General features: G+C 42.8%; 1 protein-coding gene across 7 annotated transcripts in view; it reads right to left on the bottom strand.

Moving 5' to 3' along the window:
- ctnnd2b (catenin (cadherin-associated protein), delta 2b) overlaps positions 1–17,322 on the bottom strand; it is a 117,442-nt gene extending 100,120 nt beyond the window's left edge. For all 7 annotated transcript variants that reach the window (XM_053882303.1, XM_053882304.1, XM_053882305.1 and 4 more), the window contains exon 1: positions 17,061–17,322. The gene's annotated coding sequence lies outside the window, so the exon portion shown is untranslated. The remainder of the gene's footprint in view (positions 1–17,060) is intronic.

Raw genomic sequence — 17,322 nt, 5'->3', positions numbered from 1 at the left:
ACATATTGAAGACATCAAATGTATGAGGAGAAAATGTGTAACTTTGTAAAGTAACTCCAAATATGTTTCACATTTTAGATGACTCAAAGTAGCCACCTTTTGCTTTGTTGGCAGCGCTGCAAACCCTTGGCCAACTTAATGCGCCTCATGATGCAGTCACTTGTTGGAAAACCTTGGAGACTACATCTTGAAGCTCATCACAAGAATGCTGACAGTTTTGAAGAATCTAAAATCTAATACATGTTTTGAGTCATTACACACTTAATTCCATATATGTTCATTCACAGCCTTATGCCTCCAGTGAGAATCCATAAATAGCTGTGCAATTAAAAAAAAAAAAAACACAGTGAGAGGTGTGTTCTAATCTTTGGCCTGTAATGTATGCGTGGTATGGGCCTGATGACAAACCATGTTTACCTAAACAGAAGTTGACTCACAGGTTATTCCATGTACCAAAAGGAGGGATGTTATCAGCATTAACATTTACTGAAAGGTTTTGTCAATCTTGCATGATTTGTGCAACAAATAATTATGAACTCAAATAACAAATGACAAACATTTCAAGCAGAACTCCTAAAATGCTCCGAGCCTCCTGATCAACCATTTGTACATTTAATGATGGACTTCATAGATGTAGGTCCTTCTGAATGCAGGAAGTTTGCAAGAGTAAAAGTGGATTTTTGCTTTAATTGAGTTTTTCCTGCCAAACATGCCAACCGTCACACGGTGGAACGAAAGCGTTACTGATGAAAATTATTCCTTGATGGGGAATTCCAAGCAAAATAAGTTCCAATAACGGTGGTCACATTGTGAATGAGGCAGTCATACAACAGTTTTTTTGGGAACATCCATGCATCAACACTGTGCTTATCATCCGAAAGTGTAAAAGGCTAAATTAAGGCTAAACTGATAAAATCTAGTGTTGAAACCTTACATGCTGATGAGAAAAAAAGAGCAAAAACAAATCTAGGTCCTTTTGAAATGTTCATCTTGATCATCTGGCATTAGGTCCAAACGAAAGAGTACTCCTCCCTACAGCCTTCTGCTTTCTGAAACGTCACAGGTCAAAGCTGCACGCATCTGAGACAGATCTGTAGTTGTTCAAGTCTGGTAAATGGGTGATCGTTCAGGACGAAGAGCTGGAGGGATGTCTGTTCCAAGTACTCCTCACAACTGCGATGGCTGTAGAGAAAGAGCCACCTGAATCCATGGCAGACACTGCAAGGTTCCTGCTCCAGCTTCAACAGACGGCCACGCTCCTCCAGGGGGAGGAAAGTAGGAAGTCCAACACCCAACAAGCACCGGGTCTCCAAGAGGCAACAGACAGGATGTCTACACTACACTGACCAGGATCTATCGTATATAGGCTGATCATAATCATTGTCATCATCATCATTCACCTGCTACTCCTAACACTTGGATGGATGGGTAGATGTGCTCCTGTAGCTGCCACTAGTCATGATTATGTTGTTTCGGCTATATACGATACTATAGAACAGACCACATGGGAGGACGCTCGGATCAATTGGCCACCAATCATTATGTGTTTTGGCCTGAAATTGGACAACTGAATAAACCTGTAATTAACAACCATAAATGGAGTCTGGAGACTCTTGCAGAGTACAGGAATTCAGAACTCCACCCAAGACTTTGTTCTTAATGAAAACCTTTCATTTATAGCTGCTGCAGAACATATCTCGTTACTGATCGGCAGCAAGTGGACATAGTCTGGGCCAATATTTAAGCAACGTCATTCAAGGTTGTTAGGAAGTTAACTAATTTCTCTGACCCAATCCAAACATTTGATGCACAGGATGAGAAATTTGAGATTTATTTGTGGCATGTATTGAGCTGGATTATTGTTTCAATGTGCAGGAACTGCTGAACATCTTTGTTCTCTAGCGTCGCATCTCCACACAACACCAGGCCTTCCTTGTGCCGGAGGTCTCGTTATGGAGCCTGAGACTATAGTAGGTGAGTGAAATTTTCATGTGATTTTCAAATTATGTTGTAATGTCTTTGATATTTACCCCTCTTTGTTTGCTTAATTATTAATTGAACCGTTTTCTCTAACCTGCTAAGGAAAATGAAATACCAGGAAGAACAGAGTTGCTGGCATAAGTCTCTATGTTTTGTTCTTCCCAGTCTGATATGGTCAGTGCTCTAGCATAGGGCTGGGCAATAAACCAAAAATGTACCCTTCGTGATAGTTAATACGATAACAAATGTCATTTTGCCCATGTTGGTGTTCTGTATTTTAACATCGTCACTTTTGCGCTCTCCCCTCACAGCGTTTCCAGGAAGCTCTCTGCGTACTGTACTCAGGCTAATCTGAAGGCCACATGAAGTTTGGAGCTCTGTAGCAATTGACTGTGGAGAAAATCGGTGACCATTTTGCACTAAGCGCCTCAGCATCTGCTGATCCCCATCAGTTTACGTGGCCTACCACTTGGCCTACCACTTCGTGGGTGAGTTTCTGTTGTTCCCCTACTCATTTCCCATTACTACCACCACATACCATTTTCTCATTATGGCTCTCACCTGGCTCTAACGGCATCAGGAGTGAAGCACTGATTGAACTCTACCAGCCCATCAGTGAGCAGCAGACAGGCCACGCAGATGCCTTCCTCATCCTGGCTGGGGACCACACAAATCCCAAGAGCTTGTTTCCCAAAATTCATGGACACGTCAACTTTCCCACAAGAGGTACCAACACCCTGGACAATGTTTACACACTGCATAGTGGTGCTTGCAAAGCTCTCCTCCTCCCCAACATTGGAGGCTCAGATCACACTTATGTTATGCAACACTGTGTTGTAGACAAAATGTAGACAAGATAGCGGCGCGTACACACAGTGACTCCTCTCTCTCACAACACACAACTGTTTTTGCGTCTATTATGTCTTTTTGGCCTTGCAACTACGTACAACCAGCCCACAGTGGAAGCATCATGGGCAGAATATGCAGAAGCAGAAGTGGAGAAAGTGTGGCAGCATCACCAGGAACCTGTGGAGGTGGATTACTTCAATGCTCGCAGGTCTCTGGTCAAAGCCATCAAACCAGCCAAAAAGCACGACATGTGGCCTGAGAAGTACTCTGAGGCACTCCAGGAGTGTTTTGCCACCACCGACAGGAATGTATTCAGACAGGCAGCCACCTACAACAATACCACAGACCTCCAGAGGAAACCATGGTTCACAGGGGAGGTGTACAGTCTCCTGCGGGCCCGTAACACCGCCTTCATAGCTAGAGATGACAAGGGCCTTAGGACAGCCAAAGCCAATCTGTCACGTTGCATCTGACTGGCCAAGAGACAGTACTCCAAGAGAAACGCTGACAGATTATCTGACAGCAGAGACACCAGGAACCGGCGGAGGTGGATTCAGACCATCACAGACTACAAGCCCCTCCTCAGACTTGGGACTACTCCACCCCTCTGCTTAGAGGACTCCACCTCCTCCTGGGGACCAAGTCCTAATGTTATCCAAGGATAGCGTGTGGCGATCCCTCAGCAGGAGAAACGCACAGAAAGTTGCTAGACCCCACAACATTCCAGGAAGTGTCTGAAAAGACTGTGCTGCGGAGCTCACAAATGTCTCCACAGACATCTTTAAGGGCGCTTTCACCAGATCACCAGACTATTCAATGATCATTTCTGACGTCGGGATTCTCATGAAGTGCTTCAAGCGACTTATCATGCAACACTTCAAGTCAGCCCTCCCCTCTGCCCTAGATCCCTTCCAGTTCACCTATTGGCCCAACCGCTCCCCTGATGACGCCATCTCCATTGCCATCCACTCAACTCTCTCCCATCTGGTGATCAAGGATGCATACATCAGAATGCTGTTCATCGATTTCAGCTCTGCATTCGACACTATCATCCCCACGCAACTCATCCGCAAACTACAGCAGCTGGGTCTCAACAAATACCTGTGCAACTGGCTGCAGGACTTCCTGATGGGAAGACCACAGGCAGTGTGGATCGGTAGCAACATCTCCAGCACCATCCCAATGAACACTCGACCCCTGCAAGAATGTCTGCTGAGCCGCCTCCTCTTCTCTCTGCTGACCCACGACTGCACACCATCATCCAGCTCCAACCTCATCATCACGTTCGCAAACGACAAAACTGTGGTTTGTCTCATCAACGATGGTGACGAGTCACTCTCCAGGAGCGAGTTACACAGGCTGGCTTTGTGATATTTTATTTTATTTTTATACTCATAACTGTGTGCTAGGAGGACTGCAATTTCATTTATACTGGATGTCTGGCATTTAGTATTTAGGACAATGAAGTTGGCTTTGACTTTGAACATCAGAGATTGAACTCTGTCATACAGCCAGTGAGGAGAGGCAGTATCCAGAGTGAGGCGGAAGCAGCTGTAGACCGAGGTACCATGATTATAAAACTTTATTTCGACTGCACGTTTCAGAATGAAGCAAAGGTGGAAGTTTGAACATTTAGTGATTAGGAGACAACACGCTGTCTTTTATTCACGAGAAATAAATCTGTAAGATGCAGCCGTCATCAGGGTCTGTCTCCTTCACATATCCGTCTGGAATGCATGGAAGGCAGACGTGAGTTCTGCGAGCAACAGACATTAATTATTGTGATGTTTCTTTTTTTTTCCTAATAAAACATATTTTATCAGAAGAACATCATCATACAATACTGACATACTTTCACATATTTTTTGCACTTTTATCAACAAAAACACAATTTCTAACCCCATTCCTTGCTCCTTTCTGTCTTCAACGAACACCCTTCAGTCATGTGTTAAGCAACAATAAAACTGACAAAAACACAAGCGAGAGAATAACACAGAGGCAAACCAAAGAAAGCACACAACAGCGAGCAAAAATAAATACATAAATTTAAAAAATTGAAAGAAAATGAAAAATATATGTGCAATAACCGCTGCACAGAAGTACATACTCAGCATTTATTTTACATTTATTTACATTTATTTTAGGAGGCACTGGAAGGAGGTTGCCAGGCAGGCAGCAACAAAATAAACACAGCAGACCGTTATTCTGGTCCCAAGTTCTTGAAATAGTTAATCAATAATCTCCAATGTAAAAAAAATGTATCAGTAGATGCTCAAAGAGTGATTTTTTTTCCATTTTCAGAAAATACATAGTGTCATTAAGCCAAGCCCTATGAGTTGGAGCTTTTGACAGCTTCCACAATAAAATATTTTTTCTCTGTGCAAGGAGGTAAAAGCTTCTATGTTTGTTTGAGCTTTAGTTAAGATCTTCTGAATGTCTGCCGAAAATTGCAATGTGGGGTGAAGGGTTGATTTTAATGCGAGTCATTTGGGACAGAACACCAAAAAAGGTTTGCCAGAAGTTGTTTTGGTTCGGGCATGACCAATACATGTGGGAAATAGTACATGAGCTCTGTGAGCCTCTTCCACATCTAAGTGTTTAGATACAACTTGGACAATTTGGATTTGCTGTAGTGAAGTCTGTGAAGCACTGTAAATTGGACAAGACTAAGTCTGGCGCCACTGGTGGTGGTGTTTACTGAATTGAGAGCATGCTTCCAGAAGTCATCAGAAAAAAATTATTGGGAGTTCACTCTCCCACTTACTTCTGATTTTAGCCAACATTAGTAGATCAGGAGGAGACAGGCCTTTAGCTAGGATTTTGAAACGGGCGTCCATAGCCATGCCCACATGCCCCGCCCCCCAACATATAACTCCTCCCTCAGCCCATTCACCTCCACGACACCAGGAAGAACATAACTTGTGTAAAAAAAAAAAAAAAAGACGCTGCAAACATATAGTTGTACAAAAGTAACTTTATAAAACCAAACATATTGTGTCAAATGTCACAAATGTTGCCACAATAACAAATTCATAATGCAGAAACGGCTGCGGGTCTGGAGGTATATTTCTCGAGCAGCTGCAAAGTCAAAATCTGCAAATCCAGTTCTTCTTCTTCTTCTTTCCTGGTGATGGAGCCTCTGCCTCACTCTCCTGATCTGATGATGGGATGGGACGCTCTCCTTCAGATAACTGATTCTGAATAATTGAAAATAATTATTATTTCCCTTACTACATGCTATCTCATCAACAGTTTTGTTCATCTTCCTTCATGTAGTTATCCAAGACAAGCACAGAGTTGTATCAGCTGTGAATCTGTGATGGTTTTCTGAACTTCCACACATTTAAACATTCAAACAAGAAAACAATTCTGACCTGTTTTTCCTTCAGGAAGAAGCTGACTGTTGTCTGTCTTGTCGTTTTAATTTTTCACACAAAAATGGAAAATGTTTTATAGCCTCTAACTCTCTCTATATATAGAGCTCTCACGGGAGTTCATGCGGCGCTGTCGCCATGTGACTCGTCCGATTAAAACACTTTCAGTTCGTTTTGTAAACACAAAGTTTTAAACTTACCTGCCTTTTCCTCTTGTAATCAGCGTCAAACAGCCAACTGATAGCGTAGCTCTTCCATGCCACATCGACCAATGAAAATGCGAGTGTGGCAAATCGCGGGATGTGACTAACTGCGAGACTTGGCCCGTAAACAAATATGGTGGCCAAGGTTTCGGTGCGGGTGCAGGGTTGAGACGCTGAGAATTTATCATATTCAGCGAAAATACTATGAGACTATGACTGGGAGGAAACAGAATGTTATAAAGAAAAGAGATATGGCCTTTAGTAGATAATAGATTTGGCCCTCAGTAACAGATCCATCCCGGAGGGAGGTGGAATCCGGGAAAATGAATTCAGTCTTTGCTCTGTCATCAGGGCCTGCATAGAGTCGAGCTTTGTCTCCATAACACCAAGTGACATTTTAAAATCCGAAGCAATGCTCGCTCGATGCTCCTCCAGTAAGCTAGCAATGCTAGTGACACACGAGCTACAGATGGTTGTCACTTCGGCTTCGTTCTTCTTTGACTTTGCTGGTCTTGACATTTTTCCAAGTTGGCGATGATTTGGCAAAACAAGAAAAATCCAATATTGTGTGTTTTAAATGGGTGAGGGGTGATAAAAGATCTAATTAAATCACTTAATAAACACAAACACAATAAAATCAGTAACGGATACTTAAATGTTTGTTATCATTGCAAAAATAAGTAAATGTTTGTTTAGACCCAAAATACATGACGACACCAATGGTTGTTTGATGTATTCACCTTTATCTCCATCACATACTCTAACAAGTTCACTGGAACAGAGTTCAGAGTCTGAACTAATGTGATATTTGCTTAATAGAAATGTTAAAAAATAGATGATTTTAAAGTGAAAATGTATGATTTACTACTGGTGCTCAAACGGCTCTATGGATGCAGAAATCAAGCGCTACAATGAGCTGGAGTCATCAGCTCATTTCTACTTGTAAGCAAGAAACCGGACTTCACTGTAGGAGTTTTACTGTGTCGATCGCAGGATAAACGAGGGTGAAATTAAAAGCAGAGTGTACGGGTTGCCATCATTTAAAATTCAAATAGAAATTATTCAAAGCAGAAAGAAATTGTTTTGTTTTGTTTTTTTACTGTCGAGTACTCGAACTATATGAGTAACATGGAACATGGATCAGAAGATTGCATCCAAGACCAAACCAGACCAAAAAGGTGGTAGTGGCAGTGGCCTTTAGGGGGAAAAAAGAGAACACTGCTTTTGACTTGCAGACAGGATGGGATGTCGACATCATCATAATAACTAGTACAAACGTGACATGTTTTTTTTATTAACACTCATTGGAAACAATCATGAATATCAAAGATTTAACAGCCAACTGCCCAAAATGATAAATGTATGCAAAAGAAGGTAAATTAGGAACAAATGCCAGCATTGACTCAAGTGCAAGCCAGATAAACAAGACCAAAATGTTTCTTTCCTAGCCAGTAATCTGTGGCAGGAATCAAGGATGTCTACTTTGAAGAAGTTGAAACTTCATTAAATAGTCATGTGGTTTAAAGCTGTAGCACCTGCAATAATCAGGTCCAATAACCAGACATTGCAGTTTGATCTTTTCTATTCAAAATTGCTCAGTTTGCATTTTCATTTGATTAAATAACAAGTGTTTTGGTGCACTTAAATCCCGTTAAAGTGTCTGACAGAAAAAAAATGATGAGAGAAAACAGTCATGTCTTGACTAATATTGTACATATTGTACTACGTTCCATGTTGATTGAAAGCCATCTTTACGTTGCAGTGTTGTTTCTACCTTTGTTAGCTTTATGTTCTTGGCAAAAACCTGTTCTTTGACACAGTTTAGCAAAGAGCTACTCGACTAACTAATCGTTGTGGACCTTTACGGTTCGGACTTCACTTGCTTTGGTATTTTAGTTAGATCTGTTGCTGTCTTCAGTACTTTCTTGAAAACAGTTGTTTAACTACTGTTTACATACATGTTGATATGTTCCATTGAGATTTTGACACTTAACGTTCGGCTATGGTTTAAAGGCCCTGAGGTTGAGAGTTGTTGTCGTTTACATCTACTTAATTCTTTCTTCTTTTAATGCACAGTCAGTGGCGCCATCGTGTTCAAAAGTGTGGCTTCATTTTGTTTTTCGAAGATATCGAGTCTTAAGGGTGTGCTACCCGACAAGAGTAGTATGAGGAAAGAGTGTTCCGTGTTTGGTCTGTGACGCCACACACCCTCAAACTAACATCTAGCATGTCAGTTAGCACAGAGCTAAATTATGTCACACACGCACTACTAGACTGATTTTATTTACAGTGATGTGGTTATTGTTCAAATGAGACCTTTTGACGTGGATGTTGATCAGACATTTTATATGAGATAAATATATTAACATTGATGATTTTAAATTGTTCTTAAGGACCAATAAAGACCTCCATTTAAAGAACTGGAGCTCCCTGTCAACTGTTTCATGGTCTATGCTTCACAGGGTTCATATAAATTTCTGGATTATGTGTCATTATTGTAATATTCTTGTTTAAAAATGTTTGGTGTCAGAGTAGTGAGAATATTTAAGCAACTTAAGGTTAAACAAAAAATTTAAATAAGTCTAAACAAAGGTAATCACCATTAGTCGACTTACGGAAAAAATAATGAATAAATCAGTTGACAACCAAAATAATCGTTAGTTGCAGCCCTACTTTCGTACCAACTCAAGTATTTCTGGCATCACCACATATGAAAAAGAAATCACAGTTTTCCTTTATTCAGATGATTTTCTGCTATTTGTATCAAAATTGTCTAAATATATCCCAATGGTTTTAGCAACCTTAGAATTCTTTGGCACCGTCTTCCCAGCCATCATTTCCAACATGTTTATGTGACGTGGGGGTCTCATCCAGGCACGCCTCACACTGCACTGGTCCATGGTCCACTGGTCCCTCCAACCTGTCAGAGACGCGTCTGTGAACACGTGTACGTAACGCGCAATGCATTCAGTCTGTCGAGTCCCAGAATGTCAGGTCCTGGCTGGCTTGTGCAGACAACATCAGCAACATGTGCCTGTCCCTCACAGCACATTGGGACTGTTTGTTACCTTGCAAAGCTGGGTGACAAGTGACATCATTCCCGCGTCCGACAGTCGAGCTGTCATCGCCAGCGAGTCTAGCCAGATCCTCAGGTATTGGAGTTGGGTGCAGGGTGTCAGCACATTCTTCGGCATATTGACCACGAACACCAGACACTTGACATGGCTCAGGACAGCGGTGGTGTAGGCTTCCGCTTCCTACCTGGATGATGCTAGAATCCGACAATCGTCCAGACGGGGGAGAATGGGAACGTGGAAATGAGCATCCATCAGATTGAACGACGTCGTAGGTCGAGAATCGGTCTCAAACCCCCAGACTTCTTCGGAATGAGGATGTATATGGAGTAGAATCCTTCCTCCTCTTCTTTCTTGGCCACTGGGGTCACAGCTCCCTTCATTCGGAGAGCAGCGACTTCCTGGTGTAAGCACTCTCTCTCCTGTGCAGAGGAGGGGTTTGATCAAATGATCCCCGCAAAGCACGGGGGCTGCCGGCAGAACTGCAGGGCATAGCCACGTTTCAGTGTCCTGTCCATCCACAGCGACAGTGGGCCGCAACGGACCGCCCACTCTTTGTGGAAGTATGTCAATTGCGGGACGGTCGGGTTGGGAGATGGCGTGCCCATATTTGTCACATACGAGGAGCCCACCATGAGAGGGCTGGTGAACATGTGACACCTCGTTCGTTATACTTGGAGGCTTTAATCTAGGTGGAAAAGAGGCTGACGACCCGTGTTGACAGATCCAAAATGGCGGTGATCCGGCGCCCGGCTAGCTAGCTTAGCTTCCTTCGCAGCGGGGCAAGATGTGACCTCCTCTGGTCGCGATGCGAGTGTTCTCTGGTGCGTCGAGAGTCGTGCAGTGAAGATGGTTCCGTCACGACAACTGGCGAGGACAGTGAAGGCCGTCTCTGTCAGTAACACCAAGCACACAGTCTACCCGGTCGGACAAAACAGTGGGCGATGGGACAACAGAATAGTTACGTTGTTTTTTATTACCAAATACCAAAAACACAGGAGGTGGAGGTTAGGAACTCCGATGAACACACGACACTCTTTCTGGAGGATTGTATGCACCAGCCAGACATTCTGATGGTCAGCTGGAATGAAGCACAAGCACGGCCCCCGGCCTTGGACTGCATGGACGTCTTCGGCATCGAAAGAGCCCTGACCTGCATGCCGCAGGCGTAGCCTCGATCCGACAGAGCAGCCGTCAGTTGGTCGCATTCTCCCGGTGGGGTCAGTCTCCCCATCACCAACGGGTATCATTGCGGTCCAGGCAGGCCCGCCACGACTCGCCATGGTCGGGAACACCTGCTCTCTAATCCGCCCCTTCCATTCCGCAATCCGCTGCGAAAGCCGCAGCCGGAGTTTTAAATGTGAGGTCCGAGTGCGTCCAAAGGGCCTCCACCTTGGGACACATGGCGACAGGGCGTTTAGGCCTACTTGATCCATGGCCATAGATGGAGCAGGTAAAATCGCCGAACTTCTCTTCTGGTGGAGGAGGCATCTCTGCTCTGAGCCTCGCGACAGCCTTCTTAAAAAGCCTGGGCATGTCGTCCAGGGTAAATATACGGTCGACAGGTCTGGCCAGAACTTCGAGATGCCCTCTAACTAGTCACCCAGCAAGGCAGTGTTCGATGGTTACGTTCAAAAGGAGAACGCATAAAGGCGAACAGGGGGCCTTATGGGGAGAGGTGGAGCCTTCCTGGGTGGAGAGCCAATCGATCGCTCTCAGGCGCGATGCGAGGCCTCGAAGTGGAGGTAACCAATAGCGAAGCACGTTAGAGGGCAGAGCACGTATGTCATAGAACTGCCGCATACTGTTCAGAAGAACTTTGGTTGAAACTAGCGTTCAGCCTCGCTCTAGAGCAAGGGTTTTAAACTTGACTGACCGAGTGGCCACCAGAGGTAAAGTCTCGGTGAGGCTGGACTGCAGACCTGGAGGAATAAGGGATCTTGCGGTTTTTGGGCAGATCAGATAATTTTGTTCATTTACAGCATGTAATTAAAGCAATTTAGGTATTTAAGCGGAAGGTACTTATTCAATTAAATAGAAATGCAGTTGTTCTTAAAAATCCACTCGAGTGTATAAATGTACAGTTTGGGGCCTTATGAAATTCCTTTTGTTTTTCAACAAATTCTGCACTTTTTCCTGTTTTTCAAACTTTAAACTACTTCAAAAGCAACTTAGCATAGTTACAGTATCTAAGCAGTAAGACTAGCTAGTCTTCGTGAGCTACACGTTCTTCAAGTTTGAAGGTTAACTTGACACATAGGCTTATACTGCAATCAAGATTCCATATCTGCATTCTGTGGGCACAAGTGGATCACCAACTCTCACCTGGTGGTTCTGATGCAGTAAGCTGTGATTTCACTTTTCAAGTGTTATTGTCATTTATTGCGAGCTCCTTTAAAGAAGTCGCTCCATTCATTATAACATGTATGTACTTGAGTCTGCTGCCTCCTTACGCTTGTTACGACACACAAGGAGCGCTTGGTTTAATCACCACCCTGAACTACTGAGCGTGACCAATTGTGCTTCCAAATCATAATTGTTTTTCAGAACATCTAAAAAAAAGCAGCTATCACTGCCGTCGCAACTCAAAACGCCGCATCAGCCGCTACTCCTGTGAGGTTCTAAAACTGAAAACAATGCTCAGCCGTGTAGCTCAATGATTGTATCCCCCAAGTGGAAAGATGGCTCTTTCTGTGAGAGGTCGAGCTCTCTCACAGAAAGAGAGTTGCTCGCTGTAACATTGCTATTCTTACATTCTGTATAGCACTGATCGTCATTAGCTATGCCTGTGTTTGGCACATGACAGCAGAAAATGCAAAAGGCGGTGCAGTTTCATGACTCTCACAGCCAATGTCAGTCAGTTCTTCCAGATTTTCCAAAACACGCAAAAACCAACACCTTCAAGACCACGTCTGTCCACTTTGTTTAAATACGTTGGATCACGTGAGATTCCATCATTAAAATGAGATCCGTTTTTTGATGGCATGGCAGCGTTCATGTAAGCAATGCCGCACAGCCAGGCCAGTTTATACATTGATGGCCTCGCTGTCCCCAACTCATGATTTCATTGGCTATCGCAACTATCCATCAACTATATGTGTCTGTTCACTCTGAGGACACCGGCCCCTGCTCTGTTGCAGCTGAAGGCCTTGGATTGATTTAACCCAACCCAACAACACAAGCTAGCTGACTTCTAATTGGATAAAAATTCTAACCTAGAAAAACAACCCTGGGATATGACACCAGACACCAGAAGTGGAGCGAGGAAGACAAACACGTAGGGATGGGGTGAAAACCTGAAAAAGAGAAACGCCCTCGGAAAACAAAACTCACAAGGCTAAACCAACACAAAGCGCTCGGTTGTGGTTCAACACACACACAAGGCTATAAAGGAAACGAAAGGTGAGTCTTTAGAACTACACTCACACACGATTGAGGAAGCTAAAAGAAAACAGGCGAGGAGATCAACTAAACAGGCAATAAAAGATAATAGAGATATAAATAGAAGCGACAAGAGATTGTAGGGTCGAGAGAGAGAATGTTACTGTCGGAACACAAAGTGACCATCTGGCAATAAGCTAGAAGCGAGGGGATGAGAAAAGGAAATAACAAACCGGAAAGCAGGAAATAACAAAATAAAAGCACACGATAAACCAAAACATAACACAGTGAACATAAAGGTGGCCAAACCGATTAACCGCTATGCTACTAATCGTGCTGGTCTTGTTTGTCAATATATTGTAGTCAAAAGCAGTGTTTGTACCGGATTTGTAAGGCATTCTTTGTGTTTATCATGGATCTTGGGCGTGTTATCAAATGTGGGGAACTTATTTATGAGATGATAACAAAGGTACAAGTGTCCGTTATTCATTCTGTTGTGTTTATCAACAGAAAAGTATAGTGTAGCTATTGCCAGAAAAACAGATTAGCGGCTCACGTCTGTGGCTAACATCCTAACGTCCGCTAGCAGTTATCAGACAGGAAAATAGTCACTTCACTGTCATTGTCAGTGTTTATGGTCCATCTCATTTGGACAAGTGTAACATATTATATCTCATGTTCAATCTGTAGCTGCTGCACCTGTGTCCCGAGGGGCACAACCAGCACCAGATTTCATCATCCCAGGCAATTGTTCTGGAACTTATCGAAGAATAGTTTCTAACTCTGACTCGAAATATCTCGAAATAAAGGTGTGAATGGATGTTTTGATGCTCATACTGTGATCGCTGTTTGTCTGCTCCTTATTGAAACACAAGATAGTCATGACGTAATCAAGCTAGGGAGAACCAAAGCTGCACCTTTGTCTTTATATTTTTGTCTTTGTCATTATTCTACAGTACTGTAGACGATGGTGGTGCCCCGCCATGGCTTAAATGAGAGCCAATGAGATGAACATGACGGTTTTCAGCATGTATTTCATGGAAGAAACCCGTAAGAAATCATCACAATGACTGATGACCGTTGCTGGCAGAACTCAAGTAGTGCATTCCAGCCGGACATGTGAAGGAGAAAGACCCGTGATGACGCTGCATCTTAACAGATTTAGTTCTCAAAACTAAAAGAGCGATTTCTTGTCACCTTTTCAGTAAATGTTCAATCGTTCCCCTTTGCTTCATTCTGAAGCGTACAGTCGAAATAAAGTTTGATCATCTGAGTCCGTCTGTCTTGCAGCTGCTTCAGCCTCTCGCTGGATCCTGGCTCTCCTCACTGGCTGCATGACAGAGTTTGATTCCTGATGTTGAATGATGGATGTTTCCCTTTGCAAGTATAAGGTGGACAGAGTTGTCCATATTGCCATCACTGACTACATTTTTCGCTGTTTCGCCACAATGTTTCCTCATAAACAAATAAATGTGGGATAGGGGGCAGGACTGGAGACCCAGCTTTATGACAGCTTGCAATTACACTTCATTTACCTGCCGCGCCACCAAAGGTTTTTCAAACTACACATAGCAGCTTTAAGCACACAGTCATAGCTTTACATACAATCGCAATAATAATCTGCAAAATAGCTCTTCTGGTGTTTTGGTTCCTTTCAAGATTTTCCCATTAAAAACAATACTAATACCATGATAATCATGTCCATTTTCATGTCGCGTGCTTCAGCATGTTGTGATGCTTCGACTTCATTTTATCAAGAATGATCACACAAGATATCTTATTTGGAGGACGAGCCTCTCTATCGTGTGTGTGCTGAATCAATGCCACATTTTTGTGCCTCGTGTCTTTGCCACTGCCACTATCAAGTGAAATGCAGTATAACCAGAATGCAGTAGTGTCAAATTTCTTGAATACCATCAATTAAGTTCGTATTATGGTACATGTGCACAGACATAGACTTTAGAATTACATGAATGATTAATACATTGTAATTTACATTTAGAGAAGGCATTCATTACCATGCACATACATGTAGCAAACACCCTGATAATTTAGAAAAGCTATCATTTATGAATTTACTTTGAAATTTGCAACAACAAAATCAACTGAAAACTCCCAAAACATTGAACAAATTATCAATCACTTACTTACTCACTTATCACTAACCACAAGACAGAAAATCTGTGCAATCCAGGCAAATGCTTCTTGAAGGGAAAAACTTTGGTCACTTTTCTTATCATACCACATGTGCCTCTCACTGCTTCCAGTAGCAAAGGAAAACGTCTCATTGACTGTGACCAACATGTAGTTGATTCTTGCACAGTCTAGAGTGGTGTTTTTCAACCTTTTTCAAGCCACGGCGCCCTTGGTTCATTGATAGAATCCCAAGGCACACCACCAAAGCAACCTCACCCAAAGGGCGCTTGTGCTTAAAGTCCTACAGAAAATCCCAATTCATTCGTGAAAAACTGTAGCTACTGACACTCGGTTGTTATTTTTGCCATGACAAACAAACTGCAGGAAATGTATTCGTTTCAAATGTGTCCAGAAGGGGGTGGGCAGTATGGCAAAATTAGAGGTGGGATTTGATTAAAAGAATTAATCTAATTATTTGGAACATTTGGGATTAAATAATCTCATCTAATTGCAGTTTAATGGTATCACAATATTTGCAACAAGAAGCCACGTTTTCAATTTGAATAAATTTGGTATATTACTGAATCAAATGATGAACCGATACATACATTTAAACAACAAAATATTGTTTATTTTGCATCAGTTTGACAATATCACTATAAATCACGATGGGGGCTATATTCAAGTTTTTATATCACCTTATTTAAACTAAAGGTCTTTTAATGTCTTGAAAATAGTTATATAAGAATTTCAATTTTATAAAAAATTTCAAGCACATCCAGAGTAGTGGAAACCCTGGGCACTGTTTGCTTTTGTTCAGGGATTCCTCCATGTTTGTTGTTGTTGTTATCATCCTAGCTGCGAAGTGTCTTGTGCATCAGTGTGGTCAGTGAAGCAGGAACTCCTGTACTTACAAAGGTCCTGTGCTGTCCGGAGAGCAAACTGTTAAATGCTTAAATGCTTAAATATTTATTTTGCATGATTTTATTGTAGTTTTGAGTTTCCAGACAAATCTTTAGCATTCTTTGCCTGAACTCTTTCTCTCTTCACATTTTGGAGGACATTTATTCATTCATTCATTTGAATTTTTGTCTTTTTCTCCAATGAAACCACAATTTAAAACCTCAAACCATATTGAAGGTGTAAACACTGAAACATAAATACTGTTTTTTTTGCACAAAAATAGCATGTTCCAAATAAAAAGCTCAACGCTTATGTGCTATTCGAAACCCAGGAGACTATCGTTCTGATGTAGGTTTGTCATTTGAAACAATGCCCCTGTTCTCCATTTTTGTTGTTGTTTTGAGTGTTCTTGTCGAAAATACTGCAGTTAGTAGGCCCGACAGATTGAGAGGAAGCTTTCTCTAAGCACTTTCTGCTAATAATGACGTAGCTAATCCATGTTCACTTATCTGAGGTAAAGCAAATGCTACCACCAATGTAGCTGACATGTCATATATATTGAGTAGACTCGCATGTGTAGTTTAAGTGTCCGAAGAAACGCAACGAAAAGCTGTGGACTATTTGGCTGACAACGGGCCTTGACCGCTGTAGTGTCACAACCACAGACCAACAGTGGAACATGAAGGCGCTCTGTTGACAGATATAGGAGATTAATCACTCGACAGAGGAGGGAGAGCCAGGGGAGCGCAAACACACCAATGTTTCAGGGATAAACGGGCAGATGCTGATGCTCCTCATCTTAGGAATCATCCTCCTCGCTGCCAGAAGAAGCACAATTTCACCACTAGCGGCTTTCAGTCGCCATAATCTCACACATATATCGCTGAAATTTAGGTCAGTCAAAGTAATTCCAAATGCAGCCACATTCTCTCCCCTCCACCGACCCCCACACGGCAAGGCCTGGGTGGATGGAGCAATGAGGTGGGGGTAGCATTTTTCATCAATACGAGCAGAGCCTTTTAGAGCAATAAACACACGCAGCAGGCTCAAATGACATCATCTTGTGGAAACACGAGTGCTAAAAATAGGATCTTTTGTTTCAGACCGAGAGGTGTGAGTAGATATGGATCAATGAAAAACCGAGTGACATTGTCGCTTACTGTAAAATCAGCACCGGCGGGTGATGGATCCTCCGGTTTCCTCTCGACTCCCCTCCTTTCCAGGGTGCGATGTTTCCCGAATTCAGACCATTCAAAACAGGTTGTTATTCATCCCGTCAGCCGGCGTATAATTCTTCCAGTCCTGTGTGAGAACGCCCAAGCTCCCGAGAGGGACGGAGACAGCCAAGGTAAGGAAACTAGGATGGATGGAAGAAAGGATGGCTGGAAGGAAGGAGCAGCCAACCGGAGCGTGGCGCACAGA

Source organism: Synchiropus splendidus, chromosome 13 (assembly GCF_027744825.2).
Source record: "Synchiropus splendidus isolate RoL2022-P1 chromosome 13, RoL_Sspl_1.0, whole genome shotgun sequence".
In the NCBI taxonomy this organism is placed as follows: Eukaryota; Metazoa; Chordata; class Actinopteri; order Syngnathiformes; family Callionymidae; genus Synchiropus; species Synchiropus splendidus.
Note: the sequence above shows the minus strand (reverse complement) of the source record. Positions and strands in the feature narration are given on the sequence as shown.